Raw genomic sequence first — 20650 nt, 5'->3', positions numbered from 1 at the left:
TCCCCGAGCCCGGGGCGGCCCCGCAGGCCCCGCAGGCCCCGCAGGCCCCGCAGGCCCGGGCCGCGTCTCCCTCTCCGAGAGACTTACTTCTGCTGTGCTTTACTGCACCCGGGCGGGGAAGGCTTTCCAGCGTTTCCGTCGGCCCGGGGAGCCGGCTCCCTCGGGGCCAGCTCGGGGCCAGCTCGGGGCCAGCTCGGGGCCAGCTCGGGGCCAGCTCGGGGCCAGCTCGGGGCGGGGGGGCCTGCTGGGGCCTGCGCCTCGGCCACCACCGAGCGCGCACTTGGGGGGCGCCGCGCCCCCCGCCCCCGGGGACCCAGCTGCCTCGAGAACGCAGGGCTCGGCTCCCGGGAGCGCTGCCACCCGCCCGACCCGTGCACGCGAGGGTCGCAGGTCATCGGGGGCCCCGAGAGGCCGGACGGCGGCGAGGCGAGGAGGGCTCCCCAGGGCCCGAGGGGCGCGGCGTGCGCTGGGGCCCCGCGCGGCCCGGGAGAGGCGAGGGGCGCGAGCCGGCGCAGCCCCGGGCGCGGGGACGGGACGCCGCGTGGGGCCGCGTGGGGCCGCCCTCCCCGGACAGGCCGCGTCCCGCCCTCGAGGCCACCCGTCACGCGGTGCCCGGGCTCCGCGTCCCCGCACGCCCTGCCGCGCGCCTCCTCCACCTTCCCGCAGCGCGCGCCTGGGCGCGGGGCGAGGGCGCGGGGCGAGGGCGCGGGGCGCGGGGCGAGGGCGCTGCGCAGGCCGCGCGGCCTGGTGGGCGGCGGGAAGCTTGCACTGCGCCTGCCCGCGCGGCCCCAGCCTTCGGCCCTGCAGCTAGTTCCCCAGCCGCTCTTTGACAGCTCCCGGAGCCGGGAGAGGAGGAAGAGGAGGAGGAGGAAGGGCAGAAAGAGGAGGAGGAGGAGGTGGAGGAGGTGGCGGCGGCGGGCGGCACACTAAGGGCAGAGAAGGGGGAGGAGGGCTCATTGTCCGGTCCCCCCAGTCCAATTGATATGCTAATCCCTTTTCTGATGCCATAACAAAGAACACCTTTGCACTTTTAAAAGACTTTTGTGCCCTGGCTACAGAAGTTTATTATCCACTAATTAGCAACAACTTCTGGCAATGAGTTGGGTTACATTTTCATAAGCTCCGAGCCCGGGTGCTGAGGTGCGCAGGGCAGGAGATTTGCGCGCTTGGCAAACCTGAAAAAACCGGAGGCTGGAAAGTAGTCGCCCGCTCAGGTTCCTGGGCCAAGGGTGGGAGGCGGAGATCGGAAGCTCTGTTCTCCGAAAGGACCGAAAGGTGTCCAGAAAAAGGTGTTGGGGGGAACGGGGGGCGGCGGGGGAATGAACGAACCGGGCCCAGGATGTTAGGTGACCTTATTTGATCCAACACTGGACCCTGTCCGGAGAGCTGCGCGGAGGCGACGGCTGCCGGCTGCCTTGCAGGTGTCCTGGCCCGGCCATCTGTTGGGGGAGGAGGGGTAAAAAGGCCCAGGCGAATGTTCCAGCATTCGCCTCTGACCTCTCTAGCGTTTTTCTTTGCAGCTTGAACCTAGAATAAACCGCGGGCGAGGAAGCTGCCCATAGGACAGGCACCCGCCGCCCAGGTTTCTTCCAGAGGCCTCCCCATCAGCATGTCTGAAATTCCAGGACCCAGGAAGAAGAGGCAAAGCTGGCATTACCAAAGCCAGGATGTGTGTGTGTGTGTGTATGTGTGTGTGTGTGGGGGGGGGGTGTTTGCTGTGTTAAGGGCCCACCTGGGGTCGTCTGCAGTCGTCACCCAACAGAGCAGACCCTTCTGGCTAATCAGAGCACAGAGGCGCAGCTTCGCGGCAGCGCGACCGGTGCGCACCGCGTGACCCTGCCTCCCTCAGGCTTTGGCAAGACGTTGCCGATCCTTAACAGTTCCACATCCCAGGTCAATACACTGGAAACAGATAGAATGAGCATCATCTGGTGAAAGATAAAGGGCAGGGGGACAATGCGCATTCCTTCTAGTGCTTCCTAACAGGACGTTGTCTCTCGCCGTTAATAAAACACCGGTTCAGTGAGGCCTTCCGTCTGGACTTAACTGCAGAGATAATGTTTTGTTTTAGGTCACTCGAGACCCCAAGCCCAGCATTTTGGGGGAACACACATGTATGTGTAAATATATATATATATACATATATATATATAATTTTTTTAAAAAAATCCCTCTTCCATTTATGGTTTTCACTTTTTGCAAACGACCCCGTTGGAGGTATTGTTGGATTTTTCAAGCAGATAGCAGCTGGGTGCTGGCGGCCTGCGCGTCCTCCCGCGGCAGCAGAGGCAGCAGAGTCCGGTTTGATAAATGTTCAAGGTGAAACATGGCCTTACTCAGAACCCCAGGGTGCTTTACCGTATAAGAGCGAATGTTCAGAGGCAGGAGGTGGTGAGTGATATTGTTTTATTCCCTTTCGATAGAACTAAATGTGGTTATCTGTAGTCCTAACCTCTCTGGCATCTGAATGCAGTGTTTCTGAACAAGCCCTGTTAGAACCAGAAAATGAGGAGTGGGGTGCTGACGACTTAACGGAATATTGCTGAACAAAATACAGGGAAGATACCGAAGATATTAATGGGATATTGGCTCCCATGACCTCAGGAGCAAGAAAATGCTCCCCAAATTATGTCCCCAGCAGTGGCTTTGGGTGGAGTGAAGGAGGAGGTGGGTGATGAGTGTGGGGAAGAGGAGGTCTTTCTCTTATCACCCTCTCCCTCTTCATTGAGGAAGAACAATGGCCTGGCCTTGTTTTTTGTTTTTTTGTTTTTTGTTTTTCTGAAAGAGAAACTGCGGGAAGGCAGAGTTGCTCTCTGTGACCCAGACCAGACACAGGACCCTCCCGACCATTGGGCAGTGTCTTCAAGATCTGGACCCCTCAGAGATTCTCTAAGAGCTTAATAAAGGGGGGGGGGGGGGGGGAGTGCTGGCTCTGTCGCCCGCCCAGTAAGGCCCACTCAGCCTCAGGAAGAAACCCTAGCAAAACCCAGAGACCTCAGAATTTGCCTGGCAAGGAGGGGTGGGGTGTGTGGGGGGAGATGAAAACCACACACTCTCACATGGCGTGTCAGCCTTCCCACACCCCCTACCACCATATCGTCTGATCACTGTTGATTCTGCTTACGTGTGTATTTCAGATTAAGGATGCATTTATTTATTTATTTAATCCTTCAGATCTTCCCATACCACAAAGAGATTTAATTCCTTTCCAAGGCGAAGAGTTGATAAAAGGGCTCCGTTTTAAAGCAATGGGGGAATCATATGACTGTGACCTTGACGTGTAAAGGGGGGAGGGGCGGGTAGATCTGGGCCCAAACCCTTGGTCTCTCCGTTCTGGGGCGTCCTAGGCCCTTTCTAAGGACACCAACAAGAAGGGAGGTATATTTTCAAAGGTTTCCATTAGCGGCTCATTCCTTAAAGTTGGGAACTTGGTATTTTCATATTACGTGAAATACATGATTTAATTATACTCCAAAAACAAATTAAGGACAGGCCTTCTACACAAATTGGAGGCAGCTAAATGCTCTTTTGTGCCTGCAGCCCTCGGGTTGTTATAGAGGCTGCTGATGCATGAGAAGTAAGTGACTGATTTAACTCATTGGGATGCAGGAAGCGACCTGCCCTCTTTTGAAAAAAAGCGAGGGAGAGAGAGAGGGAGAGAGAGGGAGAGAGAGGGAGAGAGAGGGAGAGAGAGAGAGAGAGAGAGAGAGACTTCGAGCTGGGGAAGAGAGAGGGAGGGGACAGGAGAGAAAAGAAGGAGAGAGAGGGAAAGAGAGAGAGAAGGGAGAGGGAGGGAGAGAGAGAAGAGAGAACGCAGAGGGTGGGAGGCTGGGAGGGAGACCAAACCCCCGCTTTACTGCGTTGAACGCTTCTGAATTTCAAGCAGAAAGTAGAAGGAGCCCCACACGGCAATGAGCGTCTTTCCTTGGGCTGCGTGTGCAGAGCGTAGACAATGAAAATCTCCATCCCCCTCCCCCATCCCCGCTAGGCTACAAGATTTTTGTTGTTCCTTCTCAACGGTGGAAGATGTGCAAAATCAAACCTATAGAGATGTGTAGATATACATTTTTTAAACAAACAGACCCAATGGGCTGAGACGCGGATTACCCAAGCGCGCACCGGCTGTAAGTACTGTCTTTTCCTCCGTTAGCAGCGCTCCGCGTCGCCGGCTGAGTCGGGAGCGTTCGCTTTGTGGGTCGGAGCGCGCGGGTTGTGTTTCGGTGTTTTCATTCACAGGGGCGCCCTCGAAGCTTGCACTTTCCGCACGTGAGCGAGCAGAGTGTTTCGCCCGCTGTGGGCGTGCAGAACAAGGCGCCGGCAGTCCTGGATGCCGAGACTCGGAGCTGCGGGCGGGGGGCGTCGGGAGGCGCGGAGCCCAGGGGTTCCCGCGTCGCGAGCATCCTTTGGAGCCTCCCGCCCGGCTCCGGGCTGCAAGGTTGGTTCCCGGCACTGGATGGAAATCAGGTCACGGAGATCCCTGAGCTCCCGCGCTAGCAGGACGTGCAGGGGAGACGGGATGGAATTGGAGGGAGAGCTCTGAGGAGGAGGGCGGGGATGGGAGCACCCCCGGCCTGGGTGCAGTCCTGGGCCGCCGCTGGCCGGGCCCCCGCGGCTGGCGGGACTCGCTCGGCCCGGGTCTGGCTGCTGCTGGCATCGCGCCTTTGGTGGGTCTTTTAGCTCATAGGATACAAAGGATCTTCTTGGGACAAGGGCTGAGTGAGGGGAGCAGAGTGTGTCTCAGAGCGCCCGAGCGGGAGAAATTGTGGTTGTGGGGGAGGTATTTTTTGGGGCCTCTTGAAAATGTGCAAGAATTCGGCGGGCCCACGCTTCCTTTGTGTGCCGGGCAGCGCCAAGCGCTTTGTGCTTCGCAAGGAGAAAATGGCGAGTCCTATTGTGTTTAGGCCATTTTCTTCCGGCACAAGGATTTTTCCCAAGTTCTAAATACTTCTTCGGAGAGTAGGGTTCTCGTGCCCGGAAAAGTGGGGATCGCTGAAGTTCGGCCCCTTGGCCTGGCGTGGGCCCCGACCTCAGTTTGGGCAAGAGCCTGTTTTCTTGCGGTTGGGATACTTGCATGAAACAAAACTGTGACCGCTGTGCTCAGGTCGGTGCCCTTCAAAGATCCGCAGCGGCTTTTAGGCATTCGGAAGGGAAGCATCTGTTGATGTGATGTTTATATGCATATCGATAAATAATGTACTTTGCTCGATAATCTGGGGAGAAAAATAAAAGGCGAAAGACAATGCAGTGTTTGGAGAAAAGAGGAAAGTTTTTCCTTTATTCTTTCACACCCCCCCTCCCCCCCCCCCACGGAGGAAACCCCAGGGGAGGTTAAATGTTACCCTGCCAGGTCAGTCTTTTGTTTTTTGAAAGGAAGGTGAAACGTTATTTTGGAAAGAAGGAATTACTGAGTAGCCTTAACTGCTAGGGCGAATGCTTTCTTTGCTCCACTAGGGAAAAAAAAAAAAATGTAGCGTGTTAGAGAAGGGATTTAATTTAATGTTCTTAGAGCTGCCTATGTGTGTGATATCTCTTTAGCTAGCTAGCTATCTACAGAGAGAGGGTTGAAGAAGTTGTTTGGCTTTTTCCTCCCTCAATTTGTCATTTTGTAAAGATTTCTGCACTTGTTAAACCATTTGTAAAAGTGAACAAGGCAGCCTAGACAAGGATGTCTCTGTCACTCTTTTGGAAGAAAAAAAAAAACTCAGGTTGAAAAAAAAAATACTATTTTCTATTTACTACAGTTCTTTGGACCCCTAAATGGGATGGTGATTTTGTCAGCTCAAAAATAATGAAATGCAAACTTTTCCCATCTGCTTCCTGTACTCACAATTTGGTGGCAAATATGGAAAAATGAAAACAACTGGAATGGGGGAGAGAACTCAAAGCCTTTGGATGTTCCCCCCTTTGACATTACCTTAAAATGTTATGGCATTAAATTGGTGCAGAAGCACTGTGATTTACATTTTTCAAAATGCACCACTAGCATCTCCCTTCATGTGGATCAAGACCATGGACAGCGAACTAATATTAAATCACTGAGCAAAAAGGACTCTAGTAAAATTTTGTGAGAGCAGAATGGAAGTTTACATTCAAATATGTTGAGAGGCAAAACAATCTTTTTGATTTTTATGAAGAATTAGACTTCTTTAAAGTTTGGGATTTCAAACTTATTCTACCAAGTTTCAAAAAAAATGATTTATATACGCTGTCTCGAATAGTGTGTGTTCTTTACCCAATTAAAATGAAATGAGTCTACCTTTTGTTACTGGTAAATAACAAATTTAAATCCACCCCCTTTAAGATATGGGCTGTTTCTTATAAGGCCTTAAAGCAAAGCGAGGATAGGGAAATTTTACTATTTTAGGCTGGCATTACCTGAATAACACTAAAGCAAATTAAGTTGATTTTTATCAGTGGCTGAATTTCTAAATGCATAAAATTGGAAAAATTAAATGCCACTTTGATAGACAGGAATAATATGAATGGAGATATAACCCAGCTACATCTTCTACTCCTGTTTAGGCATTGTAGTCTATAACCAACAGTGCAGTGTTGTGGGCAAACATTTTTTTTTTCCAAGAAAGTCACAGATTTTTTAATATATACTGATTTGATTTGGGGCACAGGATTGATTCAGTGAAGCTCTGTGTCAGAGATCAATTTATTTTGTTTCACACATTATTTGAATTGCCTTTATTTCTTTACAAAATTGAACTTCACTTAAAACCATTTCATTCGTGAATTACATAACACATTCAAAATTGTTCCTTTAAATTTCCAATTTTATGTTATCTTTTGGCTCATTTCATAATCTGACTTCAGGGTGACTTCTATAGGACTGGGAAATCATATAAAGCAAAAATAACATGCAGGTTTAAGAAATTAAAAGAGTTTATACTTAAATTTTAATTTTGAAACGGCCTTCAGAGTTTGGGGTTTATGAATTATGAATTCGATTTAGCTATAGAATAAAACTGCAGTTACCTGAATATACAAATCCTTAAAACCAGATGCCACAAAGGTTTTGGACATGCATACATACACACACACACCTTTTTGTTTATTTGTTTTTGAAAACCATCTTCAAAGTATCTGCAAAGAAAATGCAGTGATCAGGACCATGGTGAGGTCCTCGTGGCTCACTGAGTGGTGGCTCAGGGTTCTGGTGGGGACACACATTTTGATTGGGAACAGGTCATTGTTTGGAAAGGTACCTTCGCCCGGAATGGCATTCATGATGAGATTAAGCATAAACCTAAACCCCGGCCTGGGGAAAGGATGGCGGCGGGGGCGAGTAGAGGAGCTGCAGATAAGCCCTGATTCTGCTGCTTGCGCACATAATTAAAAGGCCGCCCCTCATCTGGAGCGTGGGCTCTGTCCGGCCTAAGGTGCTTATTTTGTAGTTACTTGGCCAGTCATGTGTGAGTGAGTAAGAGCCCAAGAGCTTAGAATTAGGGATCTAGATGAGATGGCCCAGGGGGTGTCGACTCTTGTCTCCATTTTAGGGAGAGGCAACCGAAAATGGTGACTTTGGCTTGCCTTGAGCAAGTCTGAGCGTTGACGGTAGGGCTGTGGGGAAGAGCCAGAGAGACTGGGGGCACGACGTCCTAGGGGGGCTGCCTTTGGACCACTGCGTGGGCGCCAGGGGGTATAGGCAAGGGCAGGGCACTCGCCCTTTGCTGTACCCAGGCGCAGCTCTTGGGGGCTGAGCGCCTTCTGCGGCTCTTTGGTTTCAAGGACACAGCGAGCTGCTCAGGACTTTGGGAGCCAACATCTGTCTGACTGGTGACGTCAGCAGCCCGTGTAATCCTCTTGTGCTGAAGGCAGATGCCTTATTTGTTTGGCTGGAGCGAGCCATTAATCCCTAATTCTGGATCAGCAAGCGAGGGGGAAAGACCGGACCGCTCCGACCCACCCCCACCCACCCCCACCTCCCACCCTAAAGCACCTTATACCACGGAAGCCTCTCAGCCTCCTCTTTCCTCCGCGAAGGCGCTCAACAGCGATTGAAAACGCTTTGGTCCTCTCCAGGTTTGATCAGGGCTTGCAGGTCTTTCTCCTTCGGATTTCTAGGGCTAGTGTATATGTAATTCTTTCTCTCATCGATCGTTTCGATTTTCTTGCTGGGACTCGCGGGGCTTGCAGTTTGCAGGGTCCTAACCCAAGAAGGGGTGGGGATTGGAGAGTGCGGACGCGGAGTGTGGTCCGAGGGAAGGGGTGCGGAAGGGGAAAGGGGGCACAGAATGCGGGAACGGCTGGACTGCGCCGCCGGAGGATCTTCTGTGGACGCGTATTGACAGTTACCAGCTCCCGACCTCTCTTCCCGGGCGGCTGCTGTGCCGCAGCGTCTGGCCCCCACCTCTCGGCTTCCGCAGCCGGGACCTGCGCGCACCGCCACCGCGCCGCCCCCCGGGTTGCGCGCCCGGGGCTCCGCGCGCCTCGGCGCCTCTGCGCGCGGCCGCAGCCTGGGGATGGAGGTCGCAGCCGCCGTCTGGGGTCCCGTCGCCTTATCTCCCTCGCCTGCTCCCTCCCGCCTCCCACTCCCCTCGCCCCAGGGCCCCCTCCCCCCTCCTGCCGCCCTCTCTAATTCTGCGCTGTGATTCTGTTTTTCAGGGGCGCGTGCTGGGGAACCTGCGCCGGACTGGCTCCCCGCGCTCTCTCCAGCCGCAGATGGCATCTACGCCGCCCGGAGCCCGCGGCGGTTGAGGACCCTTCCTTCCTCGGACGCGGGAGCCGCAGCGGGCCTTTGGGGCTGACCGCGCCGTGGGGGACGCCGCGAAAAGAGCCGCTGCGCCCGCCTGCTCCTGCCCGCTGCGCAGAGGGCTCCGCCCGTAGAGGTCAACTCCCCTCACCCCTTCCTCTCTCCTGCTCGCCCTCCCTCCGCCCGGCCCAGGTTCCTCCAGCCTCCTGCCTCTTGCCGCAGTCTGAGGAGAGCGCACTGGCTGCGCTGTGCTGAGCCATAACCCCCAGCCGGGCCCAGACCCGAGGTCCGCGCTCCCCGGCGGTGGGGAAGCCTTAGCGAGCTGCCTTTTCTCTCTGCACCAAAGCTGTAGCCAGACCAGATGGGCCGCCCAGCTCTCTCGGGACTAGGCAGGTGCGGTTGAGTTAATTTTTCCGCATTACAAAGAAAGACGACCCAGCCCGCCCTTGGACTCTCATCTCTTCCCCAAATCTCCCAACCGAAACCGCGGTAATGTTATCAGAGGACACAGAGACTAGGCATATCTGCGTGTTTATCTTACACACACACACGCAGGATGATTTTCCCGTCTATGTGCTAGATCTCATTCCCGACAGCAAGAAATGATTGACAAAGCTTTCTGCAGAACACCAATGGCGCGGTCCTTAAAACCTGCCATTCCTTACAAGTGACTTAGAAGAGATGCAGGGCGAACCAACTCGGTTAATTGCCTTCAGGAAAATAACACGATTACGAAATTAGATCTGTACCAGAGGGGTAATTAACTTCGATCCACGCCGTCATTTGAAAACTAGATTTATAGGCGTAAGTATGTTTTTAGGTGTGCTGTAAATGGCATGCAGATATATGCATATGTATACGCAGACACATGCATCGTCTACACTTCCACCGAACAGACTAATTAGCAGCGGCTTCTGGCAGCTGTGGCAGGAGGCGAGCTGAGACAGGAGCCGGGCTTATGAGTTACGACTCTGGGGGAGTCGTAGAGACTCAGAGCTCGGGGGAGGGGGAAGAGCATGAGGAGAAGTGGTGTATCCGCAGTGGGTCAGTTACTTTCCGGATCAAGATCAGACTCTGCCCTCCGTGTTCACAGCGGACCTTGATTTAATGTCATACAATTAAGGCACGCGGTGAATGCCAAGAGCGGAGCCTATGGCTGCACTTGAAGGACACCAGAGCGTCTCAGGACGAGAAAAAAAAGGAAAAGGCAATCACAAGGGGGTTTGAGGGGTAGTAGCACACACCCGTCATTTGCCGCATAAAGACAGGAGCTTCAGCCATCAGGAGAGCGGGAGCTCCCGTTTGTGCAAATATTCTAGAGTGGAACTGTTTAGAAAGCAGTGGTTCTTTAAAGTGCGAGTAGGGTGATTGCAATTCTGGGCCAAGCTGCGGAAACAAAACAGAAGAGAGAGGATAAAGATGTTAAATGGCGCCCTCATCACATTGCACAAGAAACCTCAAATGGCTCAACTCCTTTGGGAAGCCCCCAACAACTGCCACCACAGCCCTCTACCCCCTCCATCATCCCCTCTCTTTTCTCTTCCTAGTATCCAGTCGGCCTTGCCTGGCTTTAGAAAGCCAAGGTAGTTTCCTTGTATGGACATAGTCTCAATGGCCAAATCAGTCAAAGGAGTAGGACAGGGGGAAAAGGCCAGGCCTGAAAGTTTAGAAGGACTCAGCAAATTAATTTATTTGGAAGCCAATGAAGTGGACTTTCTTAAGGTAGTAGTTCCGCACCACGGCCTTGGAGCCAAAAACAAACCCAGGCTAAGAAAGCGAGCCTTGATAGATGTCTTTGTTCTGCCTTGGCCTGCAGGGGCTGGGAACAAAGGAGGGGAGCTAGGAGAGGATTCACCAAAGTGGCCGCGCCCTTTGCGCCTGGTGCTGTCCGCGGTGCTGACCTCGGCTCCCCCGTCTCCGTAACTGAACCAAAAAGCAGTAGGACCCTCCCGCTCCCATCCCAAAGAATAACAGAGTATTAGGTAATTTGAGAAAGAAAAATAAAAAAAAAAATAAAACAAAAGCAGAGAAATGCTGCATATGGCAAAACCTAATATTTTACCAAAATAGTCCGCTCTAGCTGTTGCCACACTTGACTTGCCCTTTTCGGTCTTCCCGTAATTATGCAGCTAGTGTATGGATTTTGGGAAACAGTTTCACTTTATTTAGACTGAAACCCGAATCTAAGCAATGGGCGGGACCTGCAAGGAGAATGAGGAAAATGAAGGTTCTTCTTCTTTCTTCTTCTTCTTTTTTTTTTTTTTCTTAAGTCATCTTCCTTAAAACATACAAACTGTAAGGTCCTCAGCTGCATACGTGAACAGTGCTAATGTGGTCAGTAAAGGGGCTCGTGACAGACTCACGTGAGGACCTCGAGACTTACCAGGACGAGATGGGGTGGGCACTGACTATGAGACCAAGCGGGAGCTCACCCAGCCCCTGCCTCCTCAGGCAGCAAGGGCAGCCTTCTTAAGCAGGTCCAGAGACCCAAACTCTGCAGATCTCTCTGCTGCGCGGAGCTTGCTCAGCGCTTCCTGGCCGGCGGGAGGCACTGCAGGCCAGAAGACCTGAAACCCGCACTGCGGAAAAACCGACTACAAGCATCTTCTTCCTCAAAGCTCCTGGAAAAGGGCAGGGTGGCTTACTAAATCCCAGGCAGCGAAGATTCGCTTTAGGAGTCGAGGGTCGTATGGGTCAGTATTCATATATTCAATAAATCTTTAAATCTCACCGCATATTTCATTGTCCTAGCCTAGATATTGAGAGCATTAAATATAAATGATAAAACTTTAAATATCTTAACTAAATAATGAATCAAAGAGGGGAGAGAGACCGAGAAGCAGGAAATCATCCAATTTGTAGCTAGCCTGAGGTCTCAAAAGAAATTGCTACATATTGACTTGCATTTGTTTATAAATCCACAAGCATAAAAGACATTAAAATTAGAAATAGATAAAACAATCCAGATTGGGCAATAGAGACAACAAGACCCACTTTGATCCAGATCTAGAAGTGGGACACAAATGGATCATACATTTCATCAGATTCATTCTTTTACACCTTAATGATGGAGATATATCAAATGAGTCAAGTGGTGAAGCACAATATGCTCAGGACAGAATCACATTTCCTTCCCTCAGGGTGGATTTTATTTGTTCTCTGATTTTAGAACTCTGTAAGTGAGGTCTTTCATGTCCATTGATGACTTAGATTTATATTTCATTTTATGTAATTTAGGAGAGAATAGGTAAAACATACTAAAGAAGGGTGCTTCTCAAATAATAAAAGGAAAGTGTTGGGAAACATTCCTCTTGTGCCAGTTAAGAGTAGTGACTGGAAATTGAAATGGGTTTAAAGCATTACATGTTATCATGGAAGCTTGATTTCATTCCAGAGTTCACGCAACTGTGCCAATCTCCTGTACCCACATTCCCTCGTATGTTTCATGAAGCAACAAGGGTCCAAGGTTGCAAAGTACTTCTGCCTCACTCGTGTTATAATTCATATTACATAATAGAAACACACCTAATCTCCCTCACTCCAGTCCTTCCGGTTTAGCACAATCTAAACTTGTCCTCCAGAAAGCTTAATAAGTTTTAAAATTCCTTTCTAAATAGAAATGAGGTACGTGATATGAAAGAAGGTAAAATACCATTTAAATAAGGGAACACACAATTTTGTGTTCCGGTTAAGAGATTTAAATCCAGAGTGGCTATCGATCCATAATATTTCTAGATTTTTAAGATTATTTTCATTTCCATTTATTTATAAAATAATCATCTAGTTTGATGTCTATTGCCAATTTGCTATTAGATCCTATGCTCAGCATTTTTTGCCAATAAAACAGTTTACGCTTCGCAATCGGAGAATTTCGGCATAGTATGCCACGGAGGCCCTTTGACAATCACAACTTTCATTTAGTGGTCTGAAATTAAAGCTTCTCGGAATAACTTAGGAACAGCTTGACCCTTTGAGATACTCAATGACAACCCTCCAGGGAAATATACGTTTCCTTCCTGGGAAGGAGATGCTAGCGCAGTGCACCAGGGACTTAAACGCTGTCAACAATGCCAGGGCGCCCTCTGCTGCCACAAAGAGGCAGGACACAAGCTATAATATCCAGATGGCCGAGTCTCCTATCAGCAGTGAAAACATTAAGTTCTTAGAAACATTTAATCTGTGAAATTTAAGAAGCTCTCATCATCTTGTACTTTTGAAGGGGGCTACCTGATTTTGACTTTGAGAACTTCTTGAATATTTTTCTTATTGTATATACAGAGTCAAATGTTTCAAAGTTTTCAGTCAAATTATTTCTGTAGTTCAATTTCTGCACACTTTCTCTAATTTTATACTGAAATAGGAAATTGCAGATCGGAGTTAAAAACCTTTGTGCTGAATATATGAGTAAAGAGATCTTTCCTAGTTTCTCCAGATAACTAAAATCTAATAAAGGAAAAAATCAATTAACGGTATCAAGCACGGGTTGTTACATTTTTTAAAACTAAGGAAAGAGGTAAAGAATCATTTTCTTGTTTTGATGATTAACCCAGATTTTTCTCAGGCTTTAAGTTTGGGAATAAGAAAGTGAGTTATGTTTGAGGAAGAAGTTGAAATTTTTGCTTCACCCTACTGTGTATACTCTTTTTACCCTTGAAATTTTTGAAATGAATTTATATTCATACTTAGTTTACAAAGATTTCTTTAGAAAAGAATGTACCCTAAGAGTTGTCTGATATAGTTGCAACAGAGGTAAACTCATAAGGGACACTTGCATTAAAACTGAGTTTTTTAGTATGGAACAATCTCTCAAGTGAAATGGTGGACATTTTCTTTAAAGGTTAAAAATCTTTTCATTTTTATGTATTATAGGGTTTGTATTGATTTTAAAAATGTACAGCTGTATTAATTGTGAATTTCAAGATTACAGCCCATTTCTAAACACAAACACACACATCTTTGCCATGAAGACTATTGTTGAATATATCAGTGCTAATGTAATGAAGTGTTTCTATTATGTGGTTGTTAAATAAATCTTGTAAAATAAAGTTCTACTTATTTTATGGTGTCAGAATGAATAGCTATCTAATATCACTTATTTAATCCCACTATAAATGAAAATTCTTACAAGAATATTAAATTATAAAGTTGCTGACAGTATTAAGCTTAAAACTTTATATGATTTTATAACTGCTATGATAGAAAAAAGTGTTGGTTAAATGTTAAACTAAGTTAAATATTTGGCCAATTATGTAAAATTCCAAATAACTACAGGCACGTTTGTCTCCTGAAAACTACTTCCGCAAAGAATGTATTTATAAATTTATGGTGTAATAATTGGAAAAAAATTTTAGAATTTTTATATTTTCATTCTAAGCCTTCTCATAAAAAGTTAAATATTAAATTTCTTTTTGCTTAATTTACATTTCTTTCTAAATAAATTCATATTTTACTTAGGAGAGAATTTACACAGTGGCATAATTTTGCTATATTCTTAATAGTTATAATAAGTTTAAAACCAATTTTTAAGTAAATAAGATGCATAATACATATCAAAACATTTTCTATCTTAAAACTCATCTGTTCTATTCTTTAAAAAGAAATACAAGAGAACAAAGTAAAAGAGCTTTTGAGATGTCTAAGAGATGCTGCCCAAGACAAAAAGCATGCACCAGTGTTTGCTGTTCAAATTTGTATGTAAGGTTTTTTAACCTCTTTTTATTTGATATCCGTACAAGGATAACATTGTAACTAAAACACTCCTAACTTCTGGCTATTTAGAATCCATGGAAACATTCACTTCTATGGGAGTACTATTCATCTAAACAAGATATTTATGAGAAGCATTAATACTGTAAAAGCAACTTATTACTGATACTTTTATTCAGGAATTAACCACAACAATAATTGTGCCCTTCTTTATACCCATTCTTGGATGAAATTAGTATACAATTTAATACTTGCTGACCACAAAAATCAAAGCCCTAATCCCAGACTTCATATTAGAAAGAACAAGCATCAGTGCACTTGGTATTTCTTTATACCGTGTTCAGACTCAGCTGTCACTGCAATTTTCACCAGCTACTCTTAAACTATATTTCTTAACAATATAGAAATATGGCTGGGTAGGAATAGAAAATACGACGCCTTATTTAAGCTGGAATAAAATTGGAATGTCAAGAAATTGGAATTAATTATCTTTTAGAACATCAGTAGTTGCAGAGTGCAGGGAAAATATTTACACTAAAGACCAAATAACCAGGAAAGTAAAACAGCTGAGTATTGGAAGCAGATATTACCAAGGCAAAATAGGGTAAAATGGGGAAAAATGCTCTTTGAGGTCCATGTAAAAAGAACTAAGAGTTTGACTTCCATTTTGTTTATAATATTTCAACAGAAGATATTTCTTTTAGATAGATATTACCTTAGAAAAGATTATTACGTATCATCTCAGGTTTCTTCACTGGAATACATTGCAATTTTGATCTTACTGTGTTAAAGAAAAAAATTAGAAATCAAATTAGCAAAATATTACTCTATTATTCAACTCTTATCCCATGGATTGAAAGGCAGAATTGTGTTTTTCCTTTTCTAGTTGTTGGTCAAACTTTTTTAATTATTAAGAAGACATTAATTTAAGTGTAATTGTATGCATGGTATAAATAATAGGATTATTACAATATAGCATATGTTGGGCAAAAATATCTTCCTCTGTCAATTCGTTTAAGTATAAAACAGTGATACATAAAAAAGAAACTTGGTTTAGCAAATTGTCCCTTACTGATTTCAATGTTCTAAGCAGCAGTCACAATATATTTGGACAGCCAGTTTACTTAATTGGAACCTTCTAGGAGTTCCCAGTAGGCAATGTTAGTGTGAGGAGTGAGCCCCCTGCTGACGTGCTGAACACTGAGAACCTCGGCCAAGGTCAACTCAAAGGTTATGAAGTTTGAGCTGCTATGAAAACATTAAGTGGAAAGAGGTGTTGTCTTGCCCAGAGCTGTACAGTGTCAATTTTCTAGGTCAGAAGGACTTCTCTCTTCTCTGGATGTCTTGACCTGACTTTACTCTCTCAGTTCCCAGAACTAGGCTACAGTGGTTGTCCATTTTATTTGTCCTGACAATATCAGATAATCAAATAGAGACTGGCTGTAAGCACTCTGTGAATACATTCTTCAATAAATGATTCTTACAACCTGGACATATTGAAAAGAAAGAGATTCTGATTCCATCAAAGGATTATTTCTATTTATTTCTTTTAATTCAGAAAACATGAATATTTACAAATGCCCAGCAAGGTTCAGGTAGTTGTGTCAGTTGAACTATAGAAGGAGGGTTAGGCTGAGTGTGTATATACATACATATGTATAGAGAGAAAAGCTATATTGGAGAATACAGTTAACATTTTAAAATATGGTTGTGAAAAAACTAAAATCAATTTTAGCTATGGCCTGGACACATCTCTCCTGTAGTATCTTCTTACTATCAGCTCATCAACACAGTGAAACCCCATGATACCAGACAATGATTAATAAAGAAACATTAAAAAGTTGGCCAGTTCTTTCTATTCTCCATACTCCTGCTGTTGTTATTGTAATAACTTGCTGCAGTAATTAACATTTTCTCAATCTATAATGTCCTTTCAGTGAATAAGATTTGTCTACAGTATCTTCCCTCCTCTCTCTGCTTCCTCTTATCTAACTTGAATAATGGAACCCAGTAAAGTAAGTTTTTAGACTAATAACATTGAACACACCCATCAGTCATAAAATCCAAATTTATACCAAAGAATCATATATATATAAAGATATTAACTGATTTTTCTTTAACCTCTCCTTGCCATGGTAAACACCTAAACTCTCCCAATCTGCCAACTATAAAAACAAATGTCTTCATTCATTTCATCAATGGATCCTTACTAGGTGCCAGGCCCTGCACTATGTGTTGACCATCCAATGGTGAATGAAACAAATATGATCTACCCAGACAGAGCTTATGGTCTTATCCAGAAACTTAGCCCAGTGTTAAAATTTATGCTCCCACAAACTAACATACTCTCTATAATTTAAATCCTTTTAAGCCCTTCTATTCCAATAATTATTCTTCATAATAAAAGCAGATTTGTATTTGACTTTTCTAGGATAAATGAAATCAATACATGCACATTTTTGCTGTAGATCTGCTTCTCTCTGCATTGGTAACAATGAATGTTGTTTACTATTCCCTCTCAAATTTGGTGATAAACTGAGAAAATATTAGTATAAGTGACCCAATGTTGATGATAAATTATAAATTTCTATTTTACTTGTGGTTTTTCTAGCCACATTTGAGTTTTGTGTTTATTCAAAATATTTATTTCCAGTTCGTCATGGATTCTGACTTCCCATGTAACTTTTTTTGCCATATATGTTCATCTGAATTCTGTGCTTTGGTAATTATCCCTTATTTATACATGTTTCTGATAAGCTATAGCTCTGTTCCTGTTCATTTTTTCCTTCTGTTTGTTTTCTTTCATTTTGATTAGTTATTTCTTTAATTATCAAGATTCTTTTCAATTTATATGTTGTTTTTCTATAGAGCTTGTAAATGTAACAAGCTCAGATCAACCAAATCGTTGATTGGTTTTATTGGATTGATTAAAAGTGCATACCAAATCTAATTTAGTTATTAAACTGGTCATAATAACCAGACCAATTTTTTCATGACCTCATTATTTCAAATGTTTAAGATAAACATCAACTCAACTGGTCATTCAAAATATTCCCACATATGTAATTTTCAAACTCTTCATTAATCCATGTCATTAGCTATGAGGTTTTTAGATTTATGGCTCCAAAAAAAAAAGGTCATAATTCCCTCTTCACTTTATTGTTCACAACTGTTGGCTGATCACCTTGTCTAAGTCTTGGAAAATGTCAAATGTTTGTCAGATTTTTTTTTTTTTTTTTTTTACAATGACAGGTATCGTGTGTACCAAAGGGTCAAAGATTTTTTTCCTGTAAGTTGTGATTGCTGAACTCATCAAAAGGGTATGACTTCTCCAGCTTTAAAACGTAGTTGGGGGGATCCCTGGGTGGCGCAGTGGTTTGGCGCCTGCCTTTGGCCCAGGGCGCGATCCTGGGGACCTGGAATCGAATCCCACCTCGGGCTCCCAGTGCATGGAGCCTGCTTCTCCCTCTGCCTGTGTCTCTGCCTCTCTCTCTCTCTCTGTGTGTGTGTGACTATCATAAATAAATAAAAATTTAAAAAATATATATTAAAACGTAGTTGGTATAACAGAGTATACCATGTAAGTAATTAATGTGCTGACATTGGAATCTGGAGACCTAGATTTTAGATGGAACTCTTACTTTAATTGGTTGAGTCAAGTTAATTTCTTCCTTCCTTTCTTTCTTTCTTTCTTTCTTTCTTTCTTTCTTTCTTTTTCTTTCTTTTTTCACTGGACCTCAATTTTATGTGAACTTGATCAGTGATTCTCCATAATATGCAATAAGAACTACCTTGGGAGCTGCTATAAATTTAGGTTTTTAGGTCCCATCCTCAGAGATTCAGTTTGAGCAGGTCTTGGACACATTTAAACAAACACTGCAGCTGGTTGTGATGCAATTGGTCTACATTTTGAGAAACTCTAGATCCGTTCTCCAAGTGTCTCTCTAGCTCTGAACTTTCTGGCTATGAATTAAAAGAAACTAATAATTCTAAGATAGTGAATCTGATAAGCAGATCCAGAAAGAATCAGTGTTTTGAAGAAATCTTAGTTTTAAAATGGAGAGTATGCATGTCTGGGCTCATTAAAAAGCAAATGCCAAGACAGAATTGAATGTGCAATGTTTTTATTAGGAAAAAGGCCAGTGTGAGAGAAAATAGGAGGAGGGCAGGTAAACTGACCTCTCAGACTACAGTGCCGGTCTGATCTTCATAAGAGAAGCAGAGTAAGTAGGATGCAAGTGTCTTAAAATAACATGCAATCTAAGGAAGGTTTGGCAGGGTCACCAGGAGGCACTTGAGCCAAAGTTGGATCTCAGAGGAATCCTAGGTCTTTCAAGAACCTGCCGCTCTAGTATCCTTACCATAGGAAGAGGTAGTGAGCAGTCCATGGGAAACATGGCCTCTGAATAACACAATGATAGATTTTAGAGCACAGAGTCTGGGGCTCTTTGTTAATTCCATTCTCTGTAGTTGGAGATCTGTAAGGTATATTCTTGTGGATGTCACAGAGAGGCAAATCATTGTTAGTAAAAAAAAAAAAAGTCAATTGCTAGGAAATTTAACTGACATTTTTCTACCATCACATTAAAGAAAACCCAGATGGGATATGAGCAGAATCAATAATCAATAAAAGATGAGGGTAATTCAAGAACTATAGAATAATTACCTTGTTTCCAAAATGTATTCCTTAGAATGAGCTAGGTTATGCTATTATAGTGAACACCCCCAAATCTCACTGGTTTAAAACAACATAGGTTGGTATATTTTTTGGGGGGGGTATAGGTTGGTATATTGCTATATGTCCATATAGATTGGAAGGGGGACTCTGCTCATATTGGTGTCCCAAGAAGTTCAGCTAGTGGAAGCTTCACCATCTAAAGTTGCCATCATTTCAAAAGTATGACCTTCCTCAACAATAGGACAGAGAAGGCTAGAAATTCAAGTACAGACAAACACCTGGATGCAGAAATCACAGATCTCACTTCCATTCGTATTTTATTGGTAGAACTGGCCGTAGGGCCATGGAGAGAATTCAAGGCTTCCATATACCTGGAATTTGAACATAACAGATTATTAGTGAATAGTAATGCTTAACAAAACAAAGACTTCTTGCAAATAGTACTATCACTCATAAACAGTGGGTGACTACCTCATCTCTAAGGGTCCTAGAATTCAGCAATCTAATGTGGCTGAAATAGAACCTGTGTCCATATGCTTCTTGCATTTTCAAAGGCAGTGGGTTGTGGTCAACAAGGCTTAAAGGGGAGGTCAAGTAAACTCTTGGCATACAAATAGGCTCTTTCTCCGAATTGCTATGCAATTTTAAATATTCATCTTGCCTTTTTGGCTCCTTGTTTTCTCATTTGAAAAAGTGAAATGATGGGGGCACCTGGGCAGCTGAGTTGATTAAGTGTCCAACTCTTGATTTTCAGCTCAGGTCGTGATCTCGGGACCATGAGATAGAGCCTAGAGTCGGGCTCTGTGCTCAGCAGGGAGTCTGCTTGAGATTTTCTCTCTCTTTCTGCCTCTGACCCTCCCGCACCTGTCTCAAAATGAATAAATAAAACCTTTTTAAAAAGTGAAAGGATGGAATTATTTATCTAAGATGTATTTCAGAATTTAACTAGTTCTGATAGCAGCAACACAAATAGCAAAAGGAATATGATAAAATCTAATATATGTAACAAACTACTGAGAAAATCCTTCATTTTTACTTTAATATGGGAAACCAGGAGTATTGCTCGGAGACTGACTGTTGAGGATCATCAGTTTCTCTCAAGATAGTTCTTTGTGTTTGCCTAGGGGAATATGCCCACCATTCCTGCATTGCAGCTTCCTATGGATAGTCTGAGCCACCATCTGCACAGCCTTTTCACAGGGTTCTACCAGGATTCAAACCTACAGCATAACCAACTCACAGACACTATGGGGTGGATATTTTCTCCTTCCCTTTTTGTTCCCGCTTCCACTCTATATCCTGGTTTTACTCTCAAAATAAGTTAACTGCCCACAAAATCCCTTAGCCCTTGCCTCAGGGCTTCCTGAGAAGAACCTGGGCGAAAGCTGCACAATAATCTCAAACAGATAAATACATTTGGGATCAAAGATAGCAAGGGACTCAAATCCATTTAGGGTCAAGTTTAGCCAGTCAGTGACTTCTCTGTTGAGGCAGTCTCTCTACTTTTTGAAAATTAGAAAGAATTCTTCATAGGAATATCTGGACTTTCTCCAGCTACAGCATAG

At 44.8% G+C, this 20650-nt stretch overlaps 1 long non-coding RNA gene across 1 annotated transcript; it reads left to right on the top strand.

Annotated features, from left to right (window-relative positions):
- The first annotated feature begins 3579 nt into the window (after positions 1-3579).
- On the top strand, positions 3580-13769 carry LOC112929790 (uncharacterized). The gene is made up of 3 exons (XR_003236990.2): positions 3580-4124; positions 8614-9505; positions 10972-13769. It is a non-coding gene; the product is annotated as an uncharacterized lncRNA (long non-coding RNA).
- Positions 13770-20650: the final 6881 nt, after the last annotated feature.

Source organism: Vulpes vulpes, chromosome 13 (genome assembly GCF_048418805.1).
Source record: "Vulpes vulpes isolate BD-2025 chromosome 13, VulVul3, whole genome shotgun sequence".
Classification (NCBI taxonomy): Eukaryota; Metazoa; Chordata; class Mammalia; order Carnivora; family Canidae; genus Vulpes; species Vulpes vulpes.
The sequence above is the reverse complement of the archived record's forward strand: the minus strand, read 5'-3'. Positions and strand labels throughout refer to the sequence as shown.